Below are 15218 nucleotides of genomic sequence, written 5' to 3' on the forward strand. Positions count from 1 at the left end.
GAAAGGTTACCTCCAAAATCTATAAAGATCTATAGTTGTATATTTAATTTATGAAGATCCTGAAGGTGAGACTCTTAAGAGAGGTGAAGGCAGGGTTAGGGGCTCTGGAAGGTTCAAATAGTAATTTCTAAAGTTTGGAGTTTAGACCAAAGCTTCTTATTTATTATTATCATTCTAACTTCTACTAGTTATTCCTACTAATTAGATAGCTAATAGAGGCAATATTTTCCTTTTACTTTTGCTAGAGATTTATCCTGCAATAAAATACCGTCTATCGAAAGGCGTACATGTGAACCACTACCTTTTTTGCAGTTTATGTAAGTTACAAATATAACTTCATTATGTTTGGAATTTTTATAAAGCTTAATGTTTTATAAAATTAATTTGTTACTCATTTTGAAATATGATTAAAATTACTACTAAAATTATGTAGCAAATCCTTTTTGTCTCTAGCAAAGATTAGTGTAAGAATTATTACACAGATCAGAGGAATCTTTATGGAGCAGTGGTTCACACCCAGGGTGATTTTTGCACGCAGGTGACATTTGGTAGTGTCTGGAGATATTTTTGCTTGTCAGAACTGTATATGCTACTGGCATCTAGTTGACAGAGGACAGAGATACTACTAAACATCCAACACTGTACAGGAGAGCCTCCCACAGCAAAGAATTATCCAGCCAAAAATGCCAAGAGTGCTGCCTTTCTAGAGAAATAAAGATCACTTAACACAAGTATTTAATGAGCATTTACTATTTTGTATCTAATGCACCACATATATAATCATGAAAGGATAAATCATAATATCTTCCACAGTGAGATTTCTTTAGTGTATGGAGGGAGTAGTGATGTTATGTTTCATCATATATAAATTAGAATTATTGTCAAAGGATAAATGTTCTGAAAGAATATATATTTTTCTTCTGCTTTTGCTTGTGTCTTTTTTTGTAGAAATCTTGGTTGCAATTTACTCACAGAACTGAGATTTGGAACATCCAGGCCCAGCATGGAATGCAGTTTTTCCACAAGTAGTAAGTGAAATAGAAGATGAATACATGTAAAAACTGTGTGTAAAAGCAATCATGCAGTTATTGGTTAGCTGGGTGTAAGACCAGTATGAATTTGGAAAACATGTCTTGAGAGACATTTATTTTATTTTTTCAAATGAGGAAACTAAGGAACAAAGAGGCCAAGAGACTTGTGTAACTCATATATATGAAACGCTCTGCTTTCCATAGTCCTTATCTTTGGCACGGGCAATAAAAGGCACCAAGCAAAAACACTCAAATTAGCATTGTCATGGAATCCCACTAATGCCTCTCCAATATGCGAATGGTCCATGAAGTTCCACTTTTGAATTTAACTTTGATTCCTGCTCATGTGCAAAGTTCCTAACTGCTTAAAATGTATGCAATACAGAGCTGCAAAGAACTAAGTTTAGCACCGAATTCTTCAGGGAGCAAAAGCTGTGGGAGCTTCCCCAACCATTATTAGCTCTTTTAAATGGTAAAGCAGGAAGAATTCCTGAACACCCACCACAGGGCTTGCCCAGCCAACCAGAACATTATTTTTCAAAAAGCATATATCTCTGAAGTGAATTATCTGTGGTCAATAGAAACCTTTGAGGTATGGAAAAAGACGTTGTTTGTGTTCAGCTGTAGTGTGAAAAATATATAGAAAATACCTTGCTGTAGCCTAATTCAATATACTTCCTTTGCTGACTACTCTTCAAAAAGAAGTGTGGGTTGTACAGCCCTTCAGCTCAAAAATTCTGTGACTTCTCATGACACAAGGAAATGATAGATGGTACGTTCAATGGCCCGAAGGTGATTTCAGACTCAAGGTAAAAATGAGCTCTTCTACACCTGGCTTTGGAAAAGACTCTCTTACCTGTCTTGTGGTTCAGAAATCCAGTTTCACACAGTTCACACATTTTGGGTTAATGAAGGTGTTGAGGCTGTGTCTGGAGCTGGATTAGCAATTCCTGCAGATGCCTATCTTTAGCGGCCTCCTTCCTTTCCCTTGTTAGTTTGCTGATGCCTACCTTTGGGAGAGAGCACCAAGGGTCAGTTTTTCTTTTGCAGCACACCGGAGAGCAGGCTGATGAGGTCCCTTCACCAGGAGGTTTTAGTAGCATCAATACAATGTCTTAAACTCACCACCTTTCCTAAACATCCTATAACAGCAAGAGTTCCTTATAAGAATCAGAGTTTCACTATAGTTATGTAGGCAACATGGGAAAATACATTGTGGTAATAAATAAGTAAATCACAGTTTAAAAATTAATGAAGTCATACAAAAACATTCACTGAGTACCATGCCCACTGTGTGTCAGCACTGTACTAAGTGCTGGGGTTACAAAGACGCATAGGGCAAGGACTTTGTCCCCAAGAAACTTTCGTACTGGAAGGAGAAAGTTGGATGTTGATGGGAAAACATATATGAGAGCTATTCGAGCATCTATGCAGCAGGGTAACAAGATGAGGGCCGGGGGTGATGAGGGAGAAAATGCGTGGTAGGTTAGAAATGATTTGTAATGGAAGAGGCACAAAGTTGTTCCTTTTGAATTTGTGTTCCTCTTAAGTGACAGAAAGAGGTAGTGAAAGAATCAGATCTATCTGCTGTTGTAAATAAATTAGTACTGCTGAAACTTGTTCACAGTTACTTTCAAAAGATTGTCACAGGCCTTCCCTGGTGGCGCAGTGGTTGGGAGTCCGCCTGCCGACGCAGGGGACACGGGTTCGTGCCCCGTTCCGGGAAGATCCCACATGCCACTGAGCGGCTAGGCCCGTGAGCCATGGCCACTGAGCCTGTACGTCCGGAGCCTGTGCTCCGCAATGGTAGAGGCCTCAACAGTGAGAGGCCCGCGTACCGCAAAAAAAAAAAAAAAAAGATTGTCACAGTATAGTAAGTCTTTGTTTTGGGCTAAGTCTTTCTAATAGACATAGCTAATTTGCTTCAGGAAACATTTGCCATGGTGAGATATAACCTTTATTGCATCTCTTTCCAAAGGCTAGCCACCAAGGGAAGATGCCACCCTCGAGTTAAGTCATTTTATTACCTATAATGACATATTACTGGGGTGTTTATAAGTTTCCTGCATTAAGTAAGTTTGGAAAAGGGCCCCAGCTTAGGTGGATTTATCATGAATTCAATGCAGCTTAGGCTTCAGGGCTCCTCACTTGCAGAGGGTCCCTTCCAAGGTCTTGAGAGGGGTCCTAACGATTTTTGTATTCATAATTTTGCATGTTTTTATTACATAGGATTTTCCAAAGTAGATGAGCTTCAGGCCTCACAATACCTTGATTCATCACCGGGTGGCAGCTAATTATAAGTCAGTAGGTTTCTTGAATGAAGCCTCTATGTTATTGACAAACATCAGGTGAAGTAGTTAGCAGTGTGGTAGTCTATTTTATATCGGAAATCAACCTCAAAAAGAGCCAAGAGCTTATTAATAAAGTACCACTTTTTGAATGTTGGTAGTAATCATATCTCTTTCACATAAAATCAGGAATGAAATATATTATGGAAAACCAGCAGTGGTTGATAATCCTAAATGTTAAGTATACTTTTTTTCTGACTTTAAAGTGTTTGTCCTTCATTCACCTATGCAGGTCCAGACTGATGGCTTATTTTTAAAAATTCTTTTAGTCATTTCATTGGTTCTAACAATACAAGCTCCATGATTTTAGAAACTGTAGGACTCCACAATGTAGAAAGGCTATATAACTTAACCAGACAGAGCACATTCACATGCTTCCTTCTCTGTGGTACATTAATATGGTACCAAGGGCTTCCCTGGTGGTGCAGTGGTTGAGAGTCTGCCTGCCGATGCGGGGGACGCAGGTTCGTGCCCCGGTCCGGGAGGATCCCTCATGCCGCGGAGAGGCCGATCCCGTGGGCCATGGCCACTGGGCCTGCGCGTCCGGAGCCTGTGCTCTGCAGCGGGAGAGGCCATAACAGTGAGAGGACCGCGTACCACAAAAAAAAAAAAAAAAAAAAAAAAGTAAAAATAGTATGGTACCAAGAACATAAGCACTAAGAGAGAATAAGGGGCAAATCAAAGCCTTATCCCTATTGAATTATTTACCTCATTGTTGAGAATATCAGTAAGGGAGGTGTGGCCACACTATGAAGGCAAATTGAGCTGCGGTCACAGAGTTGCCCTAATGCTCCCCCAGTCAGCTAGCGTTGGTTTCCTTTTGATAGCTATGTACACACAAAAGTTTACACACTTCAGTGTGCTGTCATCACTTTTTGCTATGTACTAGAATCCTGGCAGCTTCTCAGATTTAGAAAAGCATTAATGCTAAAAAGAAAAATAACTTGGGTCTGCCCTTTGGGGTGATTCAGGGTGGCTGTTTTATTTGCAATAGTTCAAAATTTTGAGATTGTCACACCTAGCAACTACTATGCTTTTCTTCTCCCAAGTGCCTCTTATTCTTCTCAACTGTAGCATTTTCTCCCATTCTGTATGTTTTTTCAGTTGCTTGATAGTGTCCTTTGAAGGCCAAACTTTTTAATTTTTATAAAATCCAACTCATCTATTTTTCCTTTGGTTGTTTGTACTTCTGGAATAATACCTAAGAAATTATTGTCTAATGCAAGGTCATAAAGATTTACTCCTGTGTTTTCTTCTAAGAGTTTTATAGCCTTAGCTCTTACATTTGGATATTTGATCCATTGGGAGTTCATTTTCATATATGGTGTGAAGTGTAGGAGTCCAGCTTCATTATTTTGTGTGTGGATGTACAGTTGTTCCAGTATCGTTTGAAAAGACTGTTCTTTCCACATTGAATTGTTTTGGCACGCTTGTTGAAAATCAATAGACCATAAATATGAGGGTTCATTTCCATACTGTCAGTTCTGTTCCATTGATATACATGTCTGTTCTTATTCCAGTACCACACTGTGATTGCAGTAGCTTTGAACTGAGTATTGAAACCAGGATGTGTGAGTCCCCCACTTTGTTCTTTACCAACATTGTTTTGGTTATTCTGTTTCCTTGAATTGCCATATGAATTTTAGAATTAGCTTGGCAATTTCTGGAAAGAGGTCAGCTGGGATTTTGATAGGATTTGCAAGGTAACCATGGGTCGGTTTGGGAAGTAGTGACATTTTAATATGATTATCTTCCATCCTATGAATCCAGCATGTCTTTGTATTTATTTAGATCTTCTTCAATTTCTTTCAACAGTTTTGTACTTTTCAGTGTGAATTTTGCACTTACTTGGTTAAATTGTTCCCTAAATATTTTATTTCTTTTGATGCTGTTACACATGGAATTGTTTTATTTTCATTTTTTGATTACTCATTGTTGGTGTGTAGAAATAATATTGATCTTATATCCTACAACCTTGCTGAACTCATTTATTAATGCTAACAGTTATTTTCCTAGATTCCCAGGAATATGTCTTGTGGTCTTCCAGTTTCCCAGGAATATATTGGCACATTTCAAAGTCTCTGTGGACATCTCATTCCTCAGCTTTTATTTTTAAGCTTTTCGATTGGGCTGTTTATTGCCCCAAACTGTTATCCATTGCCTCATGCAACCGCCATGTTAAAATATTTGCTTGAAAATGTTTTCCAGAAATGCAACCTGAGGAACGGCTTTTCTCACTAGACAGCTCTCAGTCAGGTCAAAGGGCAAGCCTTTCAAGTGATGTCTTCCAGGGGACCACCAGACATGTAAAACAATGACAGTTCTTTGGGAATGAGGCTTTGAAGGCCCTCCCAGTCCATGCTGCTCCTTCTGGTACCAGGGATGTGGGCTGTTTTTCAAGGCTACCACTGGCATGGAGAGCAAAGGTCAAGGACAAGTTCAAGCAACACAGATCTCATTGTTCTTACAGAAATTAGTTTGTTTTCCTTGAATAAATTGCTCCCCAATGTGCAGTAATCCTGTTGGTTAAATCTCCAGAGTTCAGAAGAAGTTGATTTTGACCATTTTTGCCAGTTTTGTTGTTGTTGTTACTGGTATTGTTGCTTCTATGGAGGGATGCACTTTCAGATGTCCTTCCTCCATCATTTTTACTGATTTTCCTGCAATGTTTTTTTTAAAATCTCTAAAGTCTCAATGACCATAGGCTAATTAAATATTTGTCGTGGGAGATGATTAAGAAAAAAATAAATAAAAAGATAAATACTAAATAAAAAGAGAAATTATAATTCTCATAGAGTCTTTCCCAGATGGGTAGATGAAGATTGTAAAGGTATTTCTATATTTAGTGCTCTGAAAATTAAGGTTAAATTAACAGATGTTTAACACACCCCCACTTTTTTTTTCATTCAGGTTAACACAGGCTTTACAGTCAGAACTGAGTTCAAATTCCAGCTCTGCTTCTTAGTAGCTTGATGACTTAGGACAAGTTATGTAACTTCTCTGGGCCTCAGTTTCCTCATTTGTACAATGGGCTAATATATCTATCACATAAGGTTACCGTGAGGATTGACTGTTAAATGCTGATCACAGATGCCTGGCAACCCAAAAGATATTAGTTTTGATAATTATCTTCATAATATTCTTCAAAAATACACTAATAATTCTTGAGTAGAGTTAACCTAAAGTTAGATATTCTTTTCTTTCTTCCTGTTTCTTTTGGTCTTTTTTCCCCTATTTGTTTTAAAGAACTAAGAAAAAAAAAAAGAAAGAAAGAAATAAGAAGAAAATCTATTCCAGCATTTTGGAATAAAATTTTGTTCCCCAAAATTTATTTGTTTATTTTATTGATATATAAACAAAATGTTATTTATTTATTCAGCAAATCTTTATTAAATACCTAGTAAATATTAGGCACTGTGTCAGGCACAGGAATAATAATGTGTGGTCCCTGCTCTCAAGCTGCTGCAATCTAGGGGACTGACAAGTAAACAGGTGATTACATACACAGTAACAAAGGCTATGATAGAAGAATACACATGGTACTATGTGATGGGAGTATGGCTTTCACCAGTTCCTCTTGGATTTAATCTCTCCTTCTTTGGCTCCAGAACCAAGGAATTAGCCCTATTTTTGTCTTTAACTGTGTAGTTTAAATCATGAAATTTAAAAAAATTTGTAGAGATGAAAGAAAAACACCTTGAATTATGGAGGACACTAGAAATTGTACGTTTTTTACAGAGCAAGGGCTTCCTACCAGCATAGTCACTTCTTGGGTTTTTAACCTGAAAAGTTCTTTGGCATATTTTTTCTTTGCTAGCTACTTTTTTTCTATTTTTTTGTCTGTTTTTCTTCTCTACTTTATCATTTAGAGACCTGGGTAGTTCCCAACGAAAGAGTGTTTTACAGATTCTTAGAGTGATTTATGGGTAAAGACAGAAAATGAATTTTTTTTTTTTTTTTTTTTTGCGGTATACGGGCCTCTCACTGCTGTGGCCTCTCCCGTTGCGAAGCACAGGAGCCGGACACGCAGGCTCAGCGGCCATGGCTCACGGGCCCAGCCGCTCCACGGCATGTGGGATCTTCCCGGACCGGGGCATGAACCCATGGCCCCTGCATTGGCAGGCGGACTCTCAACCCCTGTGCCACCAGGGAAGCCCCCATATTTAACTTTTTAAGAAACTGCTAAACTGTTTTCTAAAGTGCCTGTGCCATTTTGGTTTCCCACTAGCAGTCTATGAGAGTTGCAGTTTCTCCACATCGTCACCTGATCATTATATTTGTTTTTTTTTTTAATTTAGCCTTTCTAGTTCGTGTGTAGTTCCATCTCGGGCTAGGCCCGTTAGCCATGTCCGTTGAGCCTGCGTGTCCAGAACCTGTGCTCCGCAACGGGGACAGGCCACAACAGTGAGAGGCCTGCGTACCGCAAAAAAAAAAAGAATACAGCTACTAAAGAAATTGGATGTGCAGTTTAAAACCTTCCAACAAAGAAAGCTTCAAGTCCAGGTGGCTTTACTGATAAATTCTACCGAACATTTAAGGAATGAAATAATGTCAGTTCTACACAAACTCTACCAGAAAGTTGAAGAGAAGGGAATATTTCCCAACTTATTTATAAGGCCAACTTTCACCGTATCAAGATTAGACAATGACATTACAAGAAAACTATAGACCAATATCTCTCATGAACACAGAGGCAAAAATTCTTAACAAAATTTTAGCATATCAAATCCAGTATTATATAGAAAGATGATACATCATGACCAATTGGGTTTATCTCAAGAATGAAAGGTTGGTTTAATATTTGAAAATCAATTTACCCAACTTAGTCCACTAAAAAAGAAAAATCAGGACATCTCTGGTGGGGCAGTGGTTAAGAATCCACCTCCCACTGCAGGGGACATGGGTTTCAGCCCTGGTCCGGGAAGATCCCACATGCCACGGAGCAACTAAGCCCGTGCACCACTACTAATGAACCTGCGCTCTAGAGCCTGTGAGCCACAACTACTGAGCCCATGTGCCACAACTAGTGAAGCCCGTTCACCTGGAGTCCGTGCCCTGCAACAAGAGAAGCCACCGCAATGAGAAGCCTGCATACTGCAATGAAGAGTAGTCCCTGCTCGACACAACTAGAGAAAGCCTGCGTGCAACAATGAAGACCCAAAGCAGCCAAAAATAAATAAACAAATTAAGAAAAGAAGGGAAAAATCACATAATCGTTGCAATAGATGCAGGAAGAGAATGAAAGAATCTAACATCCATTCCTGATTAAAGAAAAAAACAGCCCTCAGTAGATTAGGAATGGAAGGAGACTTCCTCAACTTGATAAATGACTTCTACAAAAAACCTAACATCATATTTAATGGTGAAGGACAAAGTACTTTCTCTCCAGGATCAGGACAAAAGCAAGGATGTCTGCTCTCATTACTTCTATTTGACATTGCAGTGAAGGTTCTAGCCAGTGCAATAGGGAAACAAAAAAAAAAGAGATATTCAGAATGGAAAGGAAGAAGTAAAACTATCTTTGCAGATAACATGATTATGTAGAAAACCTGATAGAATATACAAAAATGCTACTGGAACTAATAAATGAGTTTATCAAGTTTGCAGGGTACAGAATCAACATACAAAAAGATTAATTTATCTTAACAAACAATCAGAGACCAAACTTTTAAAATACTACTTATAATAGAATCAAACATATAAAATACTTAGAATAAATCTGATAAAATATGTAAAAGACTTGCACACTGAAAACTGAAAAATATTGCTGGGGGAAATTAAGGAAGACCTAAATAAATGGAGAGATATAATGTATTCATGGATCTGAAGATTCAATATTGATAAGATATCACTTCTCTCCAAATTGATTTATAGATCAAAATCCCAGTAGGCTTTTCTATAGAAATAGACAAGCTAATTCTAAATTTTATATGGAAATAAAATTTAGAATAACTAAAACAACGTTGAGAAAGAACAAAGTTGAAGAACTAACAGTAACTGATTTCAAGGCTTATGAAGCTACACTTTGAAGACATTGTGATAGTAGTGTAAAGATACACAAAAAATCAAAGGAACAATAGAAAGTTCAGAAGTAGAGAGATGTGAACAACTGACTTTCAGGTTCAAAGGCATTTGAGAGGAGAAACGATAGTGTTTTCAACAAATGATGCTGGAAGAATTGAATATCCAGGTACAAAAAAAAAAACAACTTCCATCCAAACCATATACAGAAATGAACTCAAATTGGTTCAAAGATCTAAATGTAAAACTTAAAACTATAAAACTTCTAGAGCAAAACAGGTGAAAAATTTTATGACCTTGAGTTAGGCAAGATTTCTTAGATACAACACCAAAAGCATAATCCATGAAAGAAGAAAATAGATAAATTAGCTACCATCAAAATTAAGAATTTCTGCCCTGCAAAAGACACTACTGAGAGAATGAAAAGATGAGTCCCAGAATGGGAGAAAATACTTAGCAACTTACATATTGGATAAAGGACTAATTTCAAGAATATATAAAGAACTCTCAAAACTCCAGAAAAATATAGATAAAAGATTCAAAGATATACATATGGAAAATAAGCATAGGAAAAGATGTTTGACAAGATTAATCATTAGGGATGCTAGAGCAAGAAAAAATTACACACGTATTAAACTATCTAAAATTAAAAATACTGAGCATAGCAAGTGTTGGCCGCAACGTGAAGAAGATGCAACTCTCATATACTGCTGGTAGAGATGTAAAATGATCAAACCACTATGGAAAATAGGTATTTTTTAAAAACTTAAACATACACTTACCAATGATCCAGCCATTCTACTTGCAGATATTTACCCAAGAGAAATGGAAGTATACATCCATATAAAGACTTGTACACAAATATTCATAGCAACTTTATCTGTAATAGACAAAGACTGAAACACTCACATGTCCATCAATGGTGAATAGATAAATTGGGGTACATCCATATAATGGAATACTATTCAGCAATAAACAGAAATGAATTACTGATATATACAACAATATGGATGAAGATTAAAATAATCATGCTGAGCTTAGAAGCCAGTTAGAAAAAAGTATACACTGCATGATTCCATTTACATAAAATTCTAGAAAATGCAAACAAAGCAGATCAATGGTTGCATGGCGATTGGAAAGGGCAAGGAACGATCGGAAGCAATAATTACGAAGAAACGTTAAGAAGCTTTCTGAGGTGATGGACATTTTGATTTTGGTGATGTCTTCATGGTGTGTATGTATGTGTGTGTGTGAACACAGATTACTGTATGTCAATTATACCTCAAAAAGCTGTTCAAAGAAATGATATTATATGAGAGAGACAATTGGGGAAATTTGAATAGAAACTCTTTATTAGGTAATATTATTGTGCAGGAATTTAATTTCTTCAATACTGTGTGTTAACAGTATTGTAGTTACATAGGGAAATAATTTTTTTTTTTTTTGAGGTATGTGGGCCTCACACTGTTGTGGCCTCTCCCGTTGCGGAGCACAGGCTCCAGACGCGGAGGCTCAAGGGCCATGGCTCATGGACCTAGCCACTCCGCGACACGTGGGATCTTCACAGACCGGGGCACGAACCTGTGTCCCCTGCATCGGCAGGCGGACTCTCAAACACTGCGCCACCAGGGAAGCCCTAATATCTATATTCTTGAAAAGCTTTAGTAGTGCTTGCATTTCAAGGAATTTGTCCATTTCATCTTGAATTTATTGGCGTATTCTATATATTCTCTTATTATGCTTTTAATATCTATAGTATTTTTTTGTTTTCCATTTTATTTATTTCTACTTTGAACTTTATTGTGTTCTTTCTTCTCTTACTCTGTGATTAATTTGCTCTCGTTTTCCCAGATTAAGGTGGAAGTTGAGGAAGCTGAGTACAGCGTTAGCAATATCCCACATGTTGACATGTTATGTTTTCACTTTCAGTGAATTCAAAATAGTTTCTGATTTCCCTTTTGATTTCTTCTTTGACCACAAAGTTACTCAGAAGTGTGTTGTTTAGTTTCCAAATATTTGGAGCTTTTACAGATTTGTTAATTTCTAATTTATTACCATTGTGTTCAGAGACATATATTGAATGACTAAAATCCTTTAAAAATTTTTTAAAGTATTTTTCTAATTTATTTTTTTGCAGCATTGGGTCTTTGTTGCTTCGCCTGGGCTTTCTCCAGTTGTGGCGAGCAGGGCCTAGTCTTCATTGCGGTGCACCGGCTTCTCACTGGACGTCTTCTCTTGTTGCAGAGCCCAGGCTCTAGGTGCATGGACTTCAGTAGTTGTGGCACACAGGCTCTAGAGTGCATGCTCAGTAGTTGTGACGTACAGGCTTAGTTGCTCTGCGGCATGTGGGATCTTCCCGGAACAGGGATCGAACCCGTGTCCCCTGCATTGGCAGGCAGATTTTTGAACACTGGACAACCAGGGAAGTCCCTATTCCCGTATTCTTAATCTTTTGTGTAGATCCATATTCCAATCTGGTGTCATTTTCCTTCTGCCTGAAAATACTTCTTTGAACATTTCTTAAAGTGAAAATCTACTAGTAATGAATTCTTTCAGCTTTTGTATGTCTGAGACAGTCTTTATTTTGCTTTTGTTTTGACAGATTTGGGTATAGAATTCTAGCTTGATAGAATTCAATTCACTACTTTAAAGATGTTATTTCGCTGTGTTCTCATTTACATTGTTTCTAACAAAAATTCTGCTGTCATTGTTATCTTTGTTCCTCTGTATGTAGTGTATAGTTTATTCCTCTGGCTGCTTTTAAATTTTTCTATTTATTGCTGGTTTTGAGCAATTTGATTATTTTTCGTGCCTTGGTGTAGTTTGGTCCATGTTTCTTATGCTTAAAGTTCATTGATCTTCTTGACTTTGTGGCTTTATAGTGTTTACCATTTTGGAAACATTTTGGCTATTATTTCTTCAAATTTTTGTATTTCTCCTCTCCTTCATGGACTCTAAGTACACACGTATTAGGCCACTTGAAGTTGTTGCAGAGCTCACTGATGCTCTACTAAGTTTTGTTGTTGTTTTGTTTTGTTACTCTTTTTGTTTCATTTTGGATAGATTCTATTACTATGCCTTAATGTTCAGTGACCCTTTCTTCTGCAGTGTCTAATCAGCCATTAACCTCGTTCAGTCTCTTTTTCATTTAGACATTGCTTTTAATCTCTAGAAGCTCAATTTTGGTCTCTTTTACATTTTCCATGCCTGTACTTAACATTTTCAGTTTTTAGTCTAGGTTTTTTAACATATGAAATACAGTTATAATAACTTTACTTCAGGTATAATAACTTTTAAAATGTTCTTTTCTGCCAATTCTAACATCTGTATAGATTATGGGTTAGTTTTGATTGATTGCCTTTTCCCCTCACTATGGGTCATATTTTCCTACTTCTTTGCATGCTTGGCAATACTTCATATGATCCCTGATATTGTGAGTTTTAGTTTCTTGTGTGCTATATATATTTATATTCCTGTAAAATGCTTGGGATTTGTTTTGGGTGAAATTAAGTTACTGAAAACAATTTTATTCTTTTAGGTCTAGCTTTTAAGATTTGTTGGGTAGGAGTCCAAGTAGCCTTTAGTCTGGAGCTCATAGTTTGCAACTACTGAGACAAGTCCTTTCTGAGTATCATGAGGTTTTCCAGTCTGACTTGTAAGAACAGGTACTATTCCTACAACACTGTGTGGTATCCAGTTATTCTTATTATGAATCCTTCCATGTGGTCCTTTTCCTGGCATCAAGTAATTCCTCACACAAATGTACTGACAAATACTTCGTTGAATTCTCAAGAGATCCCTCTGCATATCTCCAGAGTTCTTTGTCTGTGCACTTCTTTTGTCTCTGATACTCTGCTTTTTGAACTCTAGTTACCTTGGTTTTCCCAGACTGTCAGCTCCATTGCCTCAGTCATGGAGTCCACCAGTCTCTGCCTGGACTTCTCTTCCCTGTACCATGACCTGGAAACTCTCTCAGAGAAGTAAATTAGGGCAATTATAGGCATCACTTCATTTATTTCCCATCTCATGGAGATTACTGAACTTTATTGCCCGAGGTCCAGTTTCTTGAAAACTGTTTTTTCATATGTTCTGTCTTATTTTTTCATTGCTTCAGGTGCAAGGTTAAATTGGTCCTTGTTACTTCATCTTGGCCAGAATCCAATAACATTCTTTAAGTGTGTTTTGCTTTGATACAGTGTCCAAATAAGATTAGGCGTTGCATGTCTTGTCTTTGTTTCCTTTAATCTACAGTATTTTCCCTGCTATTTTTTTTCTTGGTCTTGTATGACATTGGGAGTTTTGAAGAGTCTAAGCCAGTTGTCTTGTAAATTGCCCCAGAATCTGGTTTTGTCTGTTTCCTCATTAGATTCAAAGTAAATTTTGGGGGGAAGAATACTATATAGGTGATGTATTCTTCATACTTCAGCACTTCAGGTGGCCCAGTGCTAAGTCTGATCACTTGATTAAGGTGGTATCTTCCATATATCTCCATTGTAAAGTTATTTTCCCCTTGGTAATTGAAAAATAATACGTGGGGTGATAGTATGGGATCAGTGAAGATCCTACTTTCAAACAACTCTTCACCCAACTGTGCATCAATGATAATCCTTGTCTGAATCGATTATTACATTGTTAGATGCAAAATGACACTTTCCTAATTCTATCATTCCTTTTGCATTTATTAGCTGACATTATTCTATAAAGAAGAGTTCCCCAGTTTTCATTTGAGTATCATTATGAACTCATGTGCTTTTTTAAAAAATTAACTATGTTATACCTTATTATAATGATAATGTTATTCTTTGGAATGTTCCTTTTGTCCATATTTGGCCAAAGTGACCTCTGTTATTGTTTAACCACAAGATGCTTTTTTATTACTAGAATAATTTCTAATATATTACTACTCACAAATAGGAACTGAGAAAGGGGTTCCAGAAGGTGCGGCCTTATTCAGACTCTTCTTAGAAGTCTGCCTTCTTCCTGTGTACTCTCAACCCAAAGTGAGGCTTTCGGGTTGGAAGGAGATACTTCTGAATTAAACCACAGATCAGTGTCAGCCAATTCTAATCCCTATTCCCTTTTTTCTAGGCATACCATATCTACTGCCATTCTAATCCTTCTGTTGGGCACCTCTCTCCTCCTCTATATTTATTTACAACAGTCAAGAGCAGCAATTGTCCAACCGGCCCCTATTCAGTTCTCCAGTCCATATGCCCCAAGAACTCCTTTTTGCACTGGTCTGTGGTGGCCTTGGCCTACCTCTTCTACCTACTCAAGTAACTCTTTTACCACGAATTTAGTTACCTGTGTTTCCATTTATAGGATCTTACCTAGCCGTATGGCGTGCTGCCTCTGCCAATTTAAAAATACTATTGAGGTTGTCTGTAAGACAGTCAAGCTGTGTTGTGACAGTGGATGCCTGACAGACGTCACACGGTGTGGTGAGTCTCAGTTGCGGGAAAATCAATTTTTAATTTTTTTTAATTTTTAATTTAATATTTTAATTTTTAATCAATGATGATAAATTTTAAAATTCATGATGTAATTGCATTATCTTAATTCATACATTCAGAGTTCCAGCTCCCTAAGTTTCTAAGAACTACCCCTTGCTAAACATCAGATTCTTGGTTAGATTATTAAGCTAATAGCAGCTCAGTTACATTGTTAGCTTAATAATGTAACTGATCCGCATACATAAAGGAACATGAGAAAGGAATGGATGGGGGAAGGGAATTAACATTACTGGCCTCATATCCTATGCTGTGCTCTCTGCAAATGAGAACTTATTGATATAGTGCCTCACAGTTTGTAAACTGAT

At 37.3% G+C, this 15218-nt stretch overlaps 1 long non-coding RNA gene across 1 annotated transcript; it reads left to right on the forward strand.

Moving 5' to 3' along the window:
• Positions 1 to 300: 300 nt before the first annotated feature.
• On the forward strand, positions 301 to 14780 carry LOC141279106 (uncharacterized). Its single transcript, XR_012332862.1, has 3 exons — positions 301 to 317; positions 949 to 1028; positions 14723 to 14780. It is a non-coding gene; the product is annotated as an uncharacterized lncRNA (long non-coding RNA).
• Positions 14781 to 15218: the final 438 nt, after the last annotated feature.

Source organism: Tursiops truncatus, chromosome 7, assembly GCF_011762595.2.
Source record: "Tursiops truncatus isolate mTurTru1 chromosome 7, mTurTru1.mat.Y, whole genome shotgun sequence".
Classification (NCBI taxonomy): Eukaryota; Metazoa; Chordata; class Mammalia; order Artiodactyla; family Delphinidae; genus Tursiops; species Tursiops truncatus.